Source organism: Rhinopithecus roxellana, chromosome 6 (assembly GCF_007565055.1).
Source record: "Rhinopithecus roxellana isolate Shanxi Qingling chromosome 6, ASM756505v1, whole genome shotgun sequence".
Taxonomy (NCBI): Eukaryota; Metazoa; Chordata; class Mammalia; order Primates; family Cercopithecidae; genus Rhinopithecus; species Rhinopithecus roxellana.
The window spans coordinates 146,389,310-146,405,169 of record NC_044554.1 but is presented as its reverse complement, the minus strand read 5'-3'; the positions used below and the strand labels follow the sequence as shown (position 1 = coordinate 146,405,169).

Below are 15,860 nucleotides of genomic sequence, written 5' to 3'. Positions count from 1 at the left end.
CCATTCAATGAAATATATTCAGCCTTAAAAAGGACAGAAATTCTGAGACATGCTTCAACATGAATGAACCTTGAGGACATTATGCTAAGTGAAATAAGCTAGACACTAGAGACAAATACCATATGATTCCACTTATATGAGGTATCTAGAGTAATCGAACTTATTGAAAACAGAAAGCAGAGCGGTGGTTGCCAGGAGCTAGGGGAATGGGAATAGGGAGTTGTTTGATGGGTACTATTCAGAGTTTTAGTTTTACAAAATGATATGTTTTGGAGACTGGTTGCACAAGAATGTTAATATACAACGCTACTGAACTGTATACTCAAAAATGGTTAAGATAGTATATTTTACGTTATGTTTATTTTATCACAATAAAAAAACATTCAAACAAACATCGAAAACCCTCATTCTAGGGAGTAGCTATGCTCATCTCCCCTGAGTGTGTCTGTGGCCTCCCTTGGCTGCTGGTCACCCTGACAAACAGAGTAACGTCACCACCTCCCCTACTTTGCCCAGTGAGTAAGATTACCATCCTCTCTGTCAATCTAAAAACAAAGGAAGCACTCTGTGCCTGATAATGCTGGTTTGTGCTTTTCCCAGGACTCAGAGACCCAGTATCCTCAGGTCAGGTCACTGTCCACCAAAGTGACCCCACTCCCAGCTCATGGTATCTCACCTGTGGCTTCTACGGGGCCTTCTCCCCACACTGTGGGCCTACTTCAGCTCTACACATAGAGGAGCACAGCTGAAAGGGTAGTGCAGTCCACAGACCCTCAACACAAGGGCCACCTCCTACAGAGGATCTTCCAGATGCCAGCAGAAGCCTGGCTAAGAAGCACGTACCAGAATATATACCCATCAGTATAGAAAAATATTTCAAATATAAATGGTAAAAGCATTTTATAAAACCACATATGTAATATATAATTTTAATTTTAAAAAATACAGAATGATAAATAGCAAAGTCTAATAGATTATCTCACACAATGTTCAGTGAATGGTAGAATTATGGGTGATATTTTCTTAATTTTTTCTTCATGTACTTATATTTGTACTTTTTTTGCTCTAATTATATATATTAAAATTATGTTTAGAAGTTGGCTTGTCATAGTAACAACATTTTTAAAAATAGCCTAAAGTAGCTGGGTGTGGTGGCTCACGCTTGTAATCCCAGCATTTTGGGAGGGTGAGTCAGGCGGATCACTTGAGGCCAGGAGTTCAAGACTGGCCAACATGCTGAAATTTCGTCTCTACTAAAAATACAAAAAAAATTAGCTGGGCCTGGTGGTGCATGCCTTAATCCCAGCTACTAGGTAGGCTAAGGCAGGAGAATTGCTTGAATCTGGGAGGCAGAAGTTGCAGTGAGCCGAGATCATGCCATTGCACTCCAGCCTGAGTGACAGAACAAGACTCTGTCTCAAAAATAAAAAATAATAGCCTAAAGCCCATAGGTGTCTCGCCAGAGAACGCAGAAAGAGGCAGTTAGAAAAACCCGGGGTGCCAGGTCAGTTGCTCTTGCAGAGAGGCATTCAAGTGCTCCTCTCCTGCTTCACCTTCATGGACACAGACAACAAACCAGGCAGGGATTGCTGGACCTTCTACACCAAAACATTCTTGGGATTTTCTTTACCACCTCCCCCACCACCTCCACTGTCCAAATTCTGCCCATCCACTAGAAGATAGCTCAAATAAAGCCTCCCCCTAGTGAGGTGCAGTCCCACGTGGCGTTTTCTTTCACGTCCCTTTTTGCAGTTATTACATCCTGCCTCGTACTATAGTTACATGTAGACTTGCCTTCTCTTTCTTATTAGATTATAAACTCATTGAGGGCAGACTCCACATATGATGCATTTATGTGTCCCCAGCACGGTGTCTTTGCCCCAACAGCGAGGTCTTGTTGGATAGCTGCTGAATGAATGACTCAGTGAGTGAGTGAATGAATAAATGGCATGATTGCTGCACTCTCCATGAGCAAAGCAACAAAGTAAGTCAGGCAGGGCAGATTTTTTTCATCATTTCTGGGTTGGTTTGTATTTTATCCAAAACATCAATCCTTATGATCAGAACTTCTTTTTCATCATCCCAGTTTTTATTCCTTGAGCTTAGTAAGAATTATAATAAGAACAAGTATAATGTTTGTAACTGTCATCTATCCCAGTTCATATTTTAAATAATATGGATCTATTTTCACCTCGGGAAAGGCAGATTTCTATTGCTTACATTTACTTCAACATGGAGCTCAGACATTTTATACCAAGAGTGAAGCAAACTGCCACACAGTATCAGATTTTAATAAGACAAATCCCACACTTGCGGTGACCCTGCTTCCTTCCTTTCTTTTGTCTCCCCTGCTTTTCCAGAGGAGAGTCTTGCAGGACCCAGGCCCTAGCGTTGTTCTCTTCCAAGTCCTCCACTGCAACTGTGTATCTCTCTCTCATTCTGCTTTTTCTCGGAAGAATCTTAGCTTCCCTGCAAAGCTGGCATCGCATGCCTTTGAGCTTGAACTCAAAGGGCTGGCTTAGCTTCAGCACTAGGCCCTCCCTGCAAGGTTTGCTGTCCCTTGCCTGCCTGCCAGGTCTGTTCGGACTGTTTTCCACTGCAGAGGAGGTGAGATTCACAGCCAGGCGGGCAATGAAGGGCTTCAGATGGCAGATAGACCACATCCTGCCAGCGCTGCCTCAAACCTGGAGCTCCTTTGGGGTTGCTGTCAGGGACTCACACGTGACATTTTTGTTATCTAGGCAGAAAGTGTGTTTAGGTTAAACTGCCAGTGCCATCGTGTCACTGAGTACTCTGCCGAGCCCCAGACAGGCATTCCCTATCAGTGATAGCTGCAGCAGGCTAGGATCAGCTGCCTCGCCCCCCTGAGCAGCCTGCTTTCTGCTAGCCGCAGTGTTTACAGAGCATCTCAGGCAGCCGCCAAGGCTGGGATCAACATTCTCCCTGAGCTTGCAAGGAACAAAGACTGCTACTAAAGATGCACTTGAAGGGAAAAGCATGACAAAATGTCCTGTGACTTCAGAGACGCCTTTTGCAGCATCGTACAGTCATGTTGTTAATTAAAAGAGCTAAACTTGGAAACTAGACTTTGATGCAATATGTTGTTTCCCTTCTTGGAAATACATTCACAAGGAGCTAATAAATAATCCATGAATGCTAATCTTTTTAAGTCATTTCGAAGGCATGAAGTCAGCCTAGATAATTGTAAATGCAACGGCTCAACCTCAACTCCATTAAAATGTAAAGGTGCGAACTGATTAGAGACACTCAACTGCTTTTGATAGAAGCCTTAAATTCAAATGCCACATCATTTGTTTTTAGCAAATGGAGTAATTACAATAATATTTTCTTCATTTTTAAGGTCAGATCTCTTAAATCCTACATGCTTGTGCCCGATTTAACTACAGCCAGAATCATTTTCCTTGCGTTCATTAATTAAATGTGTATGTTGCTTAAAGGTAACATCCACTCTTATTTTCTCTGAAGGAGAAATAAATAAATATTCTAAGTTGTCTAGCTACGAGGTTAGAGGGGAGAGCTGTAACATTATTTCATTTCAGATACTATTATTAAACTGAAGTGAACCTTATTTCCCGCTCTAGTAACTGTTCTTGCTGAGAAAAGGTAGTTTTGTTTAAAGCAAAGGTGTTTTCCTACTGCTGGAGCTTGTCAAACATATTGTGATTCAAATTTTTAAAACTTAAGAAATAATTCACTTGATGATAAAGTCAATGCCTTTTAGTATTCTTGTAGCATCACTGCCCAAAGTAAATTTTGTGAATATTTACCTTTTGTGGGAATTGTGGTATATTGACCAATATATATTTTTCTAGGATTTTGGTAAATATCTAAGAAGTTTCTTATAGGAGAAAACTATACAAGGTTTTATTGTTTCAAGTACACCTGGATTCTAACTAAGACCCAAAAAAGGAACTGATCGCTTCTTACTATAAATTAAAAGGTTTCCTTTGCCCCCTACCTCCTGGCTGTCAGGTAATTAAGCTCCGGATATTGGTCACCACGCAGAAGTAAGGTGAAGATGCTGGAAGCTGTCGATCCATTTGTTTAGGACAGGCAAGTCTGATTATAGCTGGACCCAGAACCCTCCAGATACAGCACTCTTCTGCCCTGTCAAAATGTTTAACTTTCCTGCAAACATTCAGCTGTCAGTCTACTTGCAGGATTCTACCAAAACCAAAGGATTAAGTGTGATTCAACAAAGCAATGAACACTGGCCAGATATGAGCCATTGGCTCAACTTGCCCAATCCCTGGGCAGGGTTCTAACCAGAGGTACCAATCTAAGGAGCACCTTCCGAAATACCTAACTGTAGAGATTCTGATTCCCAGGTCTGACGTGACCCCAATGTCTGTCATCTGGTGTTCTGGTATGCCATCCTAGGGCAGAAGCACTCATGCTTTATTTTTCATCTGTTTGTGTATTAGAAAGAAAACATAGGGGTGAGGGTAGGCCGGAGGATCAACTTGGAAACGTTTAACACAGACCAACAGAAGCTGCGGGAAGCAGCACTCTTCTGACACCCAGAACGGGACTGCAGTGTCATGTGGGTCTCTGTTTCAGTCCTGCTCATCTTGGCTGGGTAACCTTGGATCCACAATTTATCTTCCCCAAGACTCAGCTTTTCTGTCTGTAAAACAGGATAGTAATACCACCTTCCTTCATCAAACTATTATGAGAATTACAGGAGCTAATGTGCATAAAACAAAGGCAATTAACATAATATTTAGCACATAGTAAGTGTGGTGACTATTTGTAGGTTTGTAGAATGTCCACAAATGATCTACAGGCCAAAAAGGCTTTAAAGATGTTCTCATCCAACTCCCTCTAGCATCTCAGTTACATCCCGTGGGACACTTGAATTGGTTGGCTCAGAGAAGGGATTCTGGGAGACATGTTTAGAGCACAGGGAGAGGTTAGTTTGAAGGGAGGGTTTGAAGATAACCTTGATGAAGGATTTTGAATGTCATTGTGATCAACAAGGGCGGCAATTAAGACAAAGCTTCCTTAGTGGATGTTACATGCTCCAAGTGTCAGTTTAGGACCCAAACAGACGGCCAGGCATAGACCCTGTGGACAGGAGGGGAGACAGGCAGAGGTGGGAGTAGTTCTGTGGTTTGGTAGGAGGGGTGTGAAATATGTCATCTTGGCCTGGTGAGGACGAAGAGAATAGAAGAGCTGCGAGGGAAGAGAACAGCTGAAATCTAAAGAATGCATGGATGGGGTGGAAGATGAGACAAAGGTGGGGCTGGGGGTCACTTCTCTGTTTTGAGTCTGAGCAGAACTCTTTCTGTGTTTGTGTGGGCCCTGGTGGTGAAAATTTCTGCAAGAAGCTTAGCTTAATAATGGTTTGATTGCACCTGTCTGTGTTACCTGGGGCGGGATCTTTATCACCTGCATGTAGACTTACATCACTGTGAATTCCGTACACGTAGGAGGGTAATAAAAAGCAACCTAGGCTTATATATCTCACAGGAAGGCAGGCCAAGGTAAGATGCAGCAGGCTACTTAATTATCCCTCATTTTACTGGAGGAGAAGTCTCACAGAAGCACCACAGATTTCAGGAGGCAAATCTGCAAAACTTGGTAGTTACAGAAGTGATCCAGTATCAAGATGAGGTATTGCACCTTCACAGAGTGAGAGGAAACAGCCAAGAAAAAGCCAGCCAACAGTTAAGCACCTGCTGCCTGTTACTGCTTCTACTCGCTGCACCTCTCAGTTCCATACTTCAGTAATGGGGCCAGCCTCACAGGTCAAGGGATGGCGAAGATGTATTCTCACATCCATTCGCAAGAAGGGAGCAAAGCAGAGTGACATGCATCTAGTTTGCCTGGAACAATCCCAGTGGACCCCTTCTGAAGTCAGTCCTCTCCTGTCCTTTTCATCCCTCCTCTGCACTGCCTTTACTGAGGCTAAGACAATGCCCCTCTGGTCCCAGAAACTTACCTCTCTCCATTGCCCTGTCCAAGGTAGATGAAGCTTTACATGTAGCTCAAGCTTCAGGTGAAGTCCTGGATGAAGCAGAGAGGAGAAACTGAGGTCACCAGGTACCCCACAACAATGTTGGAGAAGTTAAACTCCTAGAGTGGAAGGAAGCTGGGTATGTGGAGAAGACATTTGACCCACCTTTGACACCAACACATCATGCAAATAAGCAGTCATGAGCCTGAACTCCTAGAAAAGAAAGGGAAACACACACACGTGTACGTAACTCACACACACAGAGGAATACATGCTTTCAGAATGATCAGGTGCTTGAAGAAAATAAAAGGAGAATGGACATTGCCCTGTTCTTTTCTGAGAGGCAGTCACTGGAGTGGGTAAGAATTCAGCTCTGGATTCAGACGTGCCTGAGTTTGCAACCCAGCTCAGCCACTAACTACACAAACCTGTTTTATTAATTGTACAATGGGAATAATAAAAGCACCAGGCTCAAAGCGTTGTTGTGAAGTTTTAAAGATTAATGTGATGATGCAGATAAAGTAACCACAGTAATTATTCAATAAATGTTAGCTAGTGCTGCTATTATTGTAGATACACTATGACAACATCATGATAAAGGTACATCGTGACCTTAAAAGAATATTTTACTGGAGCATTGTACATGCTGCATAAATGTTAATTGTTATTATTATTACAATTTTTAGTTCAGCCAGTGTAGCAATTTATCACTACAACCTGGTTCTTGACACTCTGGTTCTTGACAGTGGGTTTGCCACCTTCTGCTGTCTTCCTGGTTTTCACTCCACGTGAGAGTGAGGGGGCTGCTGAATGCCAGGGCTATGTCAAGTCCGGGATTCTCAGTGGACTTCTTCACCAACACAGTGCCTATTTGGGGAAAAAGTCTCCAGAATTCTCCTGGCCCAGCCTTGAACATCTTCCAGTAGGAATTGAGGAGAGCTTCCGATGCAAAATGAGAGGAAAAGAAGGCAGTAGAGTAATTTACCATTGAGAAGATTTCCCCGTTAGACATTTTTACAGCATTAAACTTGGTGGGGGAGGCAGCTCAATTTGCAGCAAGTTTTGCTTGCTGAAGGGAGGCTGCTGTCAATGGCACCGAATGCCAAGCAAGAAAGCAGACCTGATTCCTTTCTAGGCTTCATCGCCAGCAGCTTCTTCCTCGGCCACCTCAGCCCCCAGCTGGCTGGGTTTGAATCCCAGCTCTCTGCTCACCAGGTGTGTAACCCTGGGTGATGACTCCACCTCTGTAAGCTTCCTCATCTGCAGCTATCAGGTGAGAATAACAATAGGACTTGCATCAGACAGTCATTGGGATTAAATAAGATAAGGAATGGGAAGGCGCTGAGTGTACATAGTAACTACTGCTAAGTGTCATCTCCTTCCTCCTTCCTCCTCCTTTTTCTTCTTCTTCCCTTTTTTTTTTTTTTTTTCTAAGACAGAGCCTGGCTCTGTTGCCCAGGCTGGGGTGTAGTGGCATGATCTCAACTCAGTGCAATCTCCACCTCCCGGGTCAAGTGATTCTCCTGCCTCAGCCTCCCAAGTAGCTGAGATTACAGGGACACGCCATCATACCCGGCAACTTTTAGCATTTTTTTTTTTTTTTTTTTTTTTTTTTTGTAGAGACAGAGTTTTACCATGTCGACCAGGCTGGTCTCAAACTCCTGGGAGTTGAACTCCTGTAATCCCAGCACTTTGGGAGGTCTGCCCACCTCGGCCTCCCAAAGCACTGGGATTACAGGCGTGAGCTGCCACTACCGGCCTATCTTCTTATTATTAAGCAGATTGGCATTTCCTGAGGACCTGCTTTGTGCCACACCCGATGCCAGGTGCTTCACTCATGTGGTCTTGATGAATCTTCACAACCTTGAAGGGCAGGTGTTGTCATCCCCACGTACGTGCGGGAGAGCTGAGTTCCGGAGCTAAAGCCACTTGTCCCCAGACAATCCCAGAGGGTACAACTGGGATTCCACCTTAGGCTCTCTGATTTCAAAGTCTTGCTCTCCCTACCACACCCCCCACGTGGAGGCCTCACAAATAATGCCTTTCCTGTGGGGCTCAGGGTCTTCAGACTGTGGTCTTGGCTTGGCTGTGGGTCTTTTCCCAAGAGCACGCAGCATAGCCGAATCTGTTCCAGGCTTTCTGGTTCCCACTCAAGCCATTTATGGGGCAGGATGTGAGGTGAGGGGTGCTCATGTTGTCAGCCTGGCTTATCCGCTTTGGGGCCTTCCTGGCTCAGCCTACAGGTTCATGACTTGGCACAATTACAGTGACCACAATGAAGCCACTGGCTTTGCCCAGAAGCTACTCAGGCCAGGAGCCAGAGAGGAAACAGGATGGGAGCTGGTTTATATTTCAAGGGCTGGAGATGAAGGCACCAGCCCCACTCCAGCTTCCCACCTGATTTTATCTTGTGGAAACAGCCCTCTCGTTATTCTGTTGGATCTCCCATTATTTCAAGAACCAAAAACTGAAAGAAAATTATTTTTTTCTCTCTCATACCTGGCCTGTTCTCTATTGTAAATGGCAGTTCTAGGGACAGCTGTCCACCTGCTGTCACCTGTACGGGTCAGCTGCTGGCCAGGCTACCTGGCAGCCATTCCCTCTTCTTGGTTCCCATGTCTGGATTTTCCTCTAGAACACCCTTTCCCCTCTCTTAACTCTTGGGCTTTGGGTGGGCACCCACCCCGGGGCTCAGGGGTGCAGCACGTGGCTCAGCTTAAGCCCATCTGAGCATAGTGTTGCACTGACCACAGGGCTGGTATCAGTTCACTGAGATGGAAATCCACTGAGATGATATCCACTCTACTGAGATGGAAAGAACTCTTTTCTAGGACTTCTCAAAACTCACTTTGAATTGCTTACCATCAAGGGAAGAAATAAAGAAAGTTTCCTCTGTATTTACATTCTTCCTGGCATATCCCTGAGTATCCCTGGAGATAGGTGTCCCCTACTTGAGAAGCACAGGCCTACAGGTAAATTCCAAACTCCCATCCACTCCATGGAAAGCGCTTTACAATTTGACATAGCCAATCTATTCAACCTCATCTCTGGCCACAGAGTTTCTTGCCATTTCTGGAACAAGCCATGCTCTGCCATTCCCCTCAACTTTTGCACAAGCTGTTCCCCTTACCTGGAATATCTTTCCCCTTCTATACCTAGAAAATTCTACCCATACATCCATCTAGAACCACATCAACTGTCTCCTCCTTAGAAAGAGGAAAATAACTTTCCAGAATTTTAGCTGCTCTCTCATTGGTTAGAACACTCATCTTGGCCTTGGCTTGTCTGATTCTGTCTTCCTTGCTGGACTATAATCATGTCCTAAGCACATCTGCATCCCCAGAAGCTAACACGGAGCCTTGTTAAAGGTTTATTGGATATGTGGATGAGTGGATGGAGGGACCACTGAGCTTCGAAAAACCAGCTCATGCAACTGCCACAACATCCTGCCCATCAATAATAGTAAATAACATTTATCCTCGTTCCTACACAGGCGTAGTTCTATTTATTAATTGCCAAATTCATAACAATTAATTTCATTGCTCATGCCTGTTAAACTCCCGAATGCTCAATAAGGACAGGCGGGCAGCTGTTCTTTCTCCCTAGTCTACCTGCTTCCTGACATCAGCCAGTGAAGGAGTCAATCCCAGTGCTGTGGCAAAATTGGGCTCGATGCTCACCCACCCCATTTCCTGTCTTTCTTGGCCACACAGCTAGACTATATTTCCCAGACTCTCTGGCTGTCAGGTGTGGCCATGTGACAGAATTCCAACCAACGGAATATGGACAAAAGTGACAAACCATTTCCAAGTCTGGGCCATGAGAACTACCCATGTGAAAACTTCTGTGCTTTCCCCAACCCCAAGCTGGAAGCAAAGGGTTCTGAGGCTCTTAAGGGGAATGGAGATTCAAAATGGAAAGAGCCTGGGTCCCTGAGTCACCATATGGAGAGCCACTGTCAAATATCCACGCTGGACTGAGTTGTAAATGAGAAACATTTTCTATCCTTAAACTCAGTGGTGTGTGGATATATTAGTTTGTGGGAGCCAGTTAAATTCTGAGGAATTTTGCAAGTCCATTGTAAACACAGTCATATTCAAAGTTAAATTGTATAAACTTATAATTAAATGGGTTATATTTTAAGATATAATGAATATTCAAAACTCATCCCATCCTAATCATTTTATGTAGTTAACTATTACATATGGGTTTTGAGGTTATTTTCTTGGAAATACCATGGAATGGGAGTGTTGCAAACATTTCTTCCCAACTCTGTATTCAATAATGTCACATTGGTAGCTTGAAATCAGCCACAGTGGCAGTATTTACACCATGGAAATTGGCAGACATTATAAACCAGGCTTTTCCCTTCCATCCCCTGAAAAAAGGCCAAATATTTACCAGTACACCATTCTAAGGTTTACTTGGTATGGAGCAAATACTCCCCTAACATACTGACTTTCTGCTTTAGGAAAAAAGAGCATAACAGATGAAATGCACCTTGGCTAAATGCAACTTGACATAAAGGAAAAGCAGTCGGAGTGCCCACAGCAGCAGCCCAGAGCCCTGGCAGATGAAGAATCATGCTGGCGCTCAACATACCCAGGCTGAATGTGACATTGCGTGCTTGAGATCCTTGCTAATTTTCAGAGCATGAGATTATTATGACAGAGGCACAGCAGTTGTCATTGCCTGCTTTCACATGTATTGGGTGACAAGTATAAGTAAGAGAGAATGGAAATATAGATGCTGAGTTTCAATCCCAGCTCTTGCTTCAGAAAACAAAAATGTAGACATGCTAAGTTCCTGCCCTAAATTCTTTGGGAAAAGGAATTTTTCCATGTTTTCACTCTCAGGAAAAGCATGCATTTTGGAACCAGTCTCTTGAGTGGACCTATGCATAGCTGAGAAGCTGAGAAGGTGGGAAGCCCGTGGCCAAGGCAGGTCCTGGCTGCAGGTGTGAGGACAGCAGGTCTTGGGCCAGAGCCTGATCAACAGTGCATGGAATTAACCAGGCCTGCACATGGCAAAATGATCCAAATAATTATCCTTTGTGGAAGCCATAATAATTCACTTAGAGGAAGGCCATCAGATCCTTGGGCAACTCGGCCCTCCTCCGCAGGATATAAACTGCTGAAGTAGACCCCAGAGTGCAGGGCCATTTACGAAGACATCACGCAATTCACAGGATGTTTCAGTGCAGACACGGAATGAACTAATTCTGCTAATAGAGTATTTGATTTAATGGCACATTAAAGGGGAAAGGGGAGCGCTGAACACATCCTTCAGCACAGCAGCTGATGGGTTACTGTAGATATCATAAGCGAAGGAGCCAAATTCTCTCCTGCCTTCAGAACATGCGACAGTCACCAGAGCAGAGGTGGGTCATTTTGCAAGTCAGTTTTAGTTCAGCAGCTCAGAGCAGAAATCATCGAGTTCATATAGCTCTTCTGCACAAAGTTTATAGTGACTGGTTGCTAAGACTCTGACCTACAAGTCCCTTTTCCTTTTTGTTTAAAAAAAAAGTTGCTAGATCATACCAAAGTGGAATAAAATAGAAATCGGGTCACTTGATGGATCAGCATATTACTTTTCTGAGTCGTTTGTTTTCCGTCTTTTGCCCTTTGGTTGCTTCTACCATTTTTGGCTGCTTCCAATATCCTAGTCTCTGTGCTAAGCTCTTCACAAGAATGTATATGTATTTACATACATTTCATTGTTTTACCAGGAAGAAGGTGCTGTTCCCAGTCTATCTTATAGACAAAGAATCTGAGGTATGGAGGGGCAGAAATGAGATTTAAACTCAGGTTTTTCTGCCTCCAGAAGCTGACTTCTTAATTAACTCTACAAAGTATGATCCTTTCAGCAAGAAGACGGAAGGCAGGATAGATTGTGCCAAGTCCTGGAGAATCTATAAGAAGCCTACTGTAGCCAGTGTGTACAATGCAAACCAGAGGAAAAAGTGGCCAGATGGGGTGAGAGGTGAGCCGAGCTCATCAAACACCACCATCCCCCAAAAAGGCCCAAGCCATTGGATACTGAGGCAGAAGGATTGCTTGAGCTCAGGAGTTCAGGGCTGAAGTGAGCTGTGATCACACCACTGCACTCCAACCGGGGCGACAAAGCAAGATCCTGTCCCCCCCAAAAATGTTTTTTAAATCCCAAGCCAGAAGTGATTTCTTTAGAGAATCAAACAAATATGTGTATGTATCCCCAAAAACATATATTCAGAGCAAACCTTTAAATTTTTCAAGTTCAGTTCAATTTTTTAAAAACTGCTTGCCTAAAACAACCCAATGGGAATTTTATAGAAATTTTTTTTTCAATAAAATTTTACCATCTGTCTTTTCTCCCCCAAGAAACAAACCCTATTTGTAAACAGTGGCAAATATGAATGATTTTCGTTTGTTCAGTTTGTAACTGTCCATAGCCCCCTCCTATCTCTTGTTTCACTCAGCTGCCAGATGTTTTCTCTGAAAATGAAATCTGATCTTGGCAATCCCTTCATAGAGTTTTCCCGTAAAACAGGGGCTCACTTTTCCAGCATGACCCACCAAACCCCCCACCGTCCAGTCCAGCTCACTTCTCTCCCCATCTGCCCACTTTTCCCTCTAGTTTGCATTGTACACGATGAATACAAGAGGCTCCTTGTAGATTCTCGAGGACTTTGTACAATGCACCTTCCCCATTCTTTGACTAGATAATTCAGAATCCCTGCTTCTTTTTTGAAATCAGTGCAGTGTCTGCTCCTCAGGTGAGTCATTGTGGATTCCTTCTCCTTGCCCTATCTGGGTTGGAGGCTGCCTCTATAAGAAGCCTGAGCTTACTTCTATCACAGCTGGGTTCCATTTTGTCACCCTGGACCATGAGGACAGGGACAATGTTCTGTGCGCCATGGTATCCTCAGTGTCTGGCACAACGATTCAATGTTGACTGCATGATAGAATCACCCAGAAAGTCTGACTTAGTCAGAGGTAGGGTAGGGTTGAGAACCTCTGGCCTAATCCAGGCTTGCTGATCAACTGATTGAATGAATGAAAGAATGAATGAATACACTGAGGCACACAGCCTTGAGACCCTGGCCATCCTCCACCACTCACTCTGCTCTGAAGTACTTAGAATCTGTTTAACCAGGCTTCTTGGTCATGGACTGGGTCAGGAGGCTGCAAATCCAGAACTAGAATGTTCATGAACTCCTTGTTGACTTTAAGACCACGAATGAACTTCCACTTGGCCCAATACACAAAACCAGAATGATGATTCCTACCACAAGGAGAAGCTTGAAAAATACTTTCTGCAATTGGATGGCAGAGACTGTGAAGTTACCAGTTCTGACTCAAAATGATCTCCCTTTTCTCCCTGATCAGCTCAGAATCAAGTTCTCTGCCAGCCAAGAATACCAGAACCCTTGGTGGCAGGAAGGAGTGCTACCACTGCCTGAGAACCACTGGTAACACCCTCCTGCGCTAAGGGCCCATCGTCCTAACACAGGCTGTGCCTCAGGCAGAAGCTGCCTCTTCCTTCCTGTATGCCCCATCTCTGAGATCGCAGTAGGAGAAACTTCACCATCACAGCCAAGACCCGAATGCCAATCATGGATCCATCCAACCTCATCTTTCCATTGCTGAGAACTGCAAGCATGGAGAGAGAGAGTACTGGCCAAGCCTGCACTCCTTTGTCCTCCTTCTGAGGGGAAAAAAAGCCAGAAGTCCTAGTGAGTTTAGCTTGTAGAGCCCAATCTCACACACTATAAAATAGTTGGAGATCTCTTACATTTGAAAAATCACAGCTGCATGCTCTGCCTTCCAGCACCAGGCAGGAGAAATGAGACAAACAAGCTTTGAAAATAAATCTGACTCTCTTGCGGCTCCAGATAGCCGACAAGTGTTCGTCCATCTGCCGCAAGCGTTCACACTGTGAATTCATTGATTTGATAATACTCTCGCATAATTGATTGAGGAGAGACTGGCTTCTTGACTTGCCTCCATGTTTTCTGTCTGATGTCTTCCCAGCATTGCTCTCTGCTTTACACATGGTAAGGAAGGAGAAATCACTGATTTTTCCAGCACTTTTCAATGGGATACGTGTATGCTATTGGTTTTCCCGAAACGGTGTACTTTTCAAGTTCTTGAATGGCAGCAACTGTTAGGTGTGTGCTTCTTTCCCCTGAAATATTTCTCCCAATCTTCACAATGCCGTCTGCATCCTCTCCACCCCACTGCCCTATTGTATTTACAGGAAGTGAAAAAAAAAATAGAGGTCCGTTGGAGCCTAGCAGCCACCATCGCCTGACACAGAGCAATGGTAACTGCAGAATTGTCATATGAGATATTAGCCCAGGGAATAATACTGATCTTTCTCCTCTCAGCAACTGCAACAACCCATCCGCCTCTCTGCAATTGTGACATTCAGATGTCACCACCATTTCATTAAATGGAATCAAAACAGCTGTGAGGATTGCTGTTTTATTTTATAGCACAAAGTCATCATAACTTACTTCACAAAGCAGCTCGCAGCTAGCAAGCACGGCTGAAATGGAAAAGCTGATTGCAAAAGGATGAGCATGAAAGAGGGACAAACTGCCGAACAACATGGGGGCTGGTGGAGCTGGGTGATAGCGGGGAGCCCCTGGCTTGGTGAAAATAACCCAGGAGCACACAGTCATGCAGTCACTTGCAATTGCCTATTAATCAAAGATGTATCATACGTATCATAGGACAAGTTGAGTTTAGCATCCCATAAACATGCACTGGATGCTAAGATTCAGTTTAGCCTAAAAGAGATCACTATCTGGCCACTTCAAGGTGCAGAAGCTCAGGCAATGTAACACTTCCAGTTCCCTTTCTCCTATCTGCAATACGGCCCCCACACCTGACTCAGTGAAAAAAACCCTCAAAACGTGATTTTTAAAACTTGGGAGGCAAGGCCGGGCGCGGTGGCTCACGCCTGTAATCCCAGCACTTTGGGAGGCTGAGGCGGGCACATCATGAGGTCAGGAGATCCAGACCATTCTAACACGGTGAAACCCTGTCTCTACTAAAAATACAAAAAATTAGCCCGGCGTGGTGGCATGTGCCTGTAGTCCCAGCTACTCGGGAGGCTGAGGCAGGAGAATGGCATGAACCCAGGAAGCAGAGCGTGCAGTGAGCCAAGATCGTGCCACTGCACTCCAGCCTGGGTGACAGAGCGAGACTCCACCTCAAAAAACAAAAAACAAAAAAAAAACACACAAAAAACTTGGGAGGCATGCCAGCTTCCTCAGCTGGACAGCATGATCGGAGCCATGTGGCTAAAGGGTTAAGCCACTGACTTTCAAGTGAAGCAGAAGCTGGGTCTGCATTCTGCCTGTGCTACCTATTGTCTGTGTCACTGGGAGAACTACTAAACCTCTACTTCCCAGTTTACTCATCTGTAAAGTGGGCTTCATAGGGTAGCAGGCCTTACCAGTGCCCTGCCCTGCCCTTCAGCCTTACCACTTCCAACTGCATTCTTTGCCTTAAGGCTTTTTCTGGAGGTCAGAGCCCATGGTGCCTGCTCACCTAGCAGGCTGGGTCCACTAGAGAATTACTGCTCCCAGAAGCAGCTCTCAACTAATGAGGATGGAAACGAATGTATAAATGTGCATGATCTATACATACCTCAACCCCCTTGCCCCTTGAGTGGGATAATTCTAAGACATAAGTTTTCTGCCAACTCTTAGATTTCCCACAGCAGGCTCAAGCTCCGGTTCCCCACAGTGGTAACATGCTTAACAACAAACCCTGCATTAGCTGCCTCCCCTCTTTGTCTCATTTCTCCACTCACCTTTTGGGAGTTCCTGAAATCATCTCACCCCACATCATATTTATGTAATGTGGCTGATCAGTGTTACATTCTGACA

The 15,860-nt window shown here is 44.5% G+C and overlaps 1 long non-coding RNA gene across 1 annotated transcript; it reads right to left on the bottom strand.

The window, feature by feature from the left end:
• Window positions 1–2,010: 2,010 nt before the first annotated feature.
• On the bottom strand, window positions 2,011–6,346 carry LOC104656824. The gene is made up of 2 exons (XR_747185.1): window positions 5,966–6,346; window positions 2,011–4,397 (listed from the first exon to the last, which is right to left on the bottom strand). It is a non-coding gene; the product is annotated as an uncharacterized LOC104656824 (long non-coding RNA).
• Between the last annotated feature and the right edge of the window lie 9,514 nt (window positions 6,347–15,860).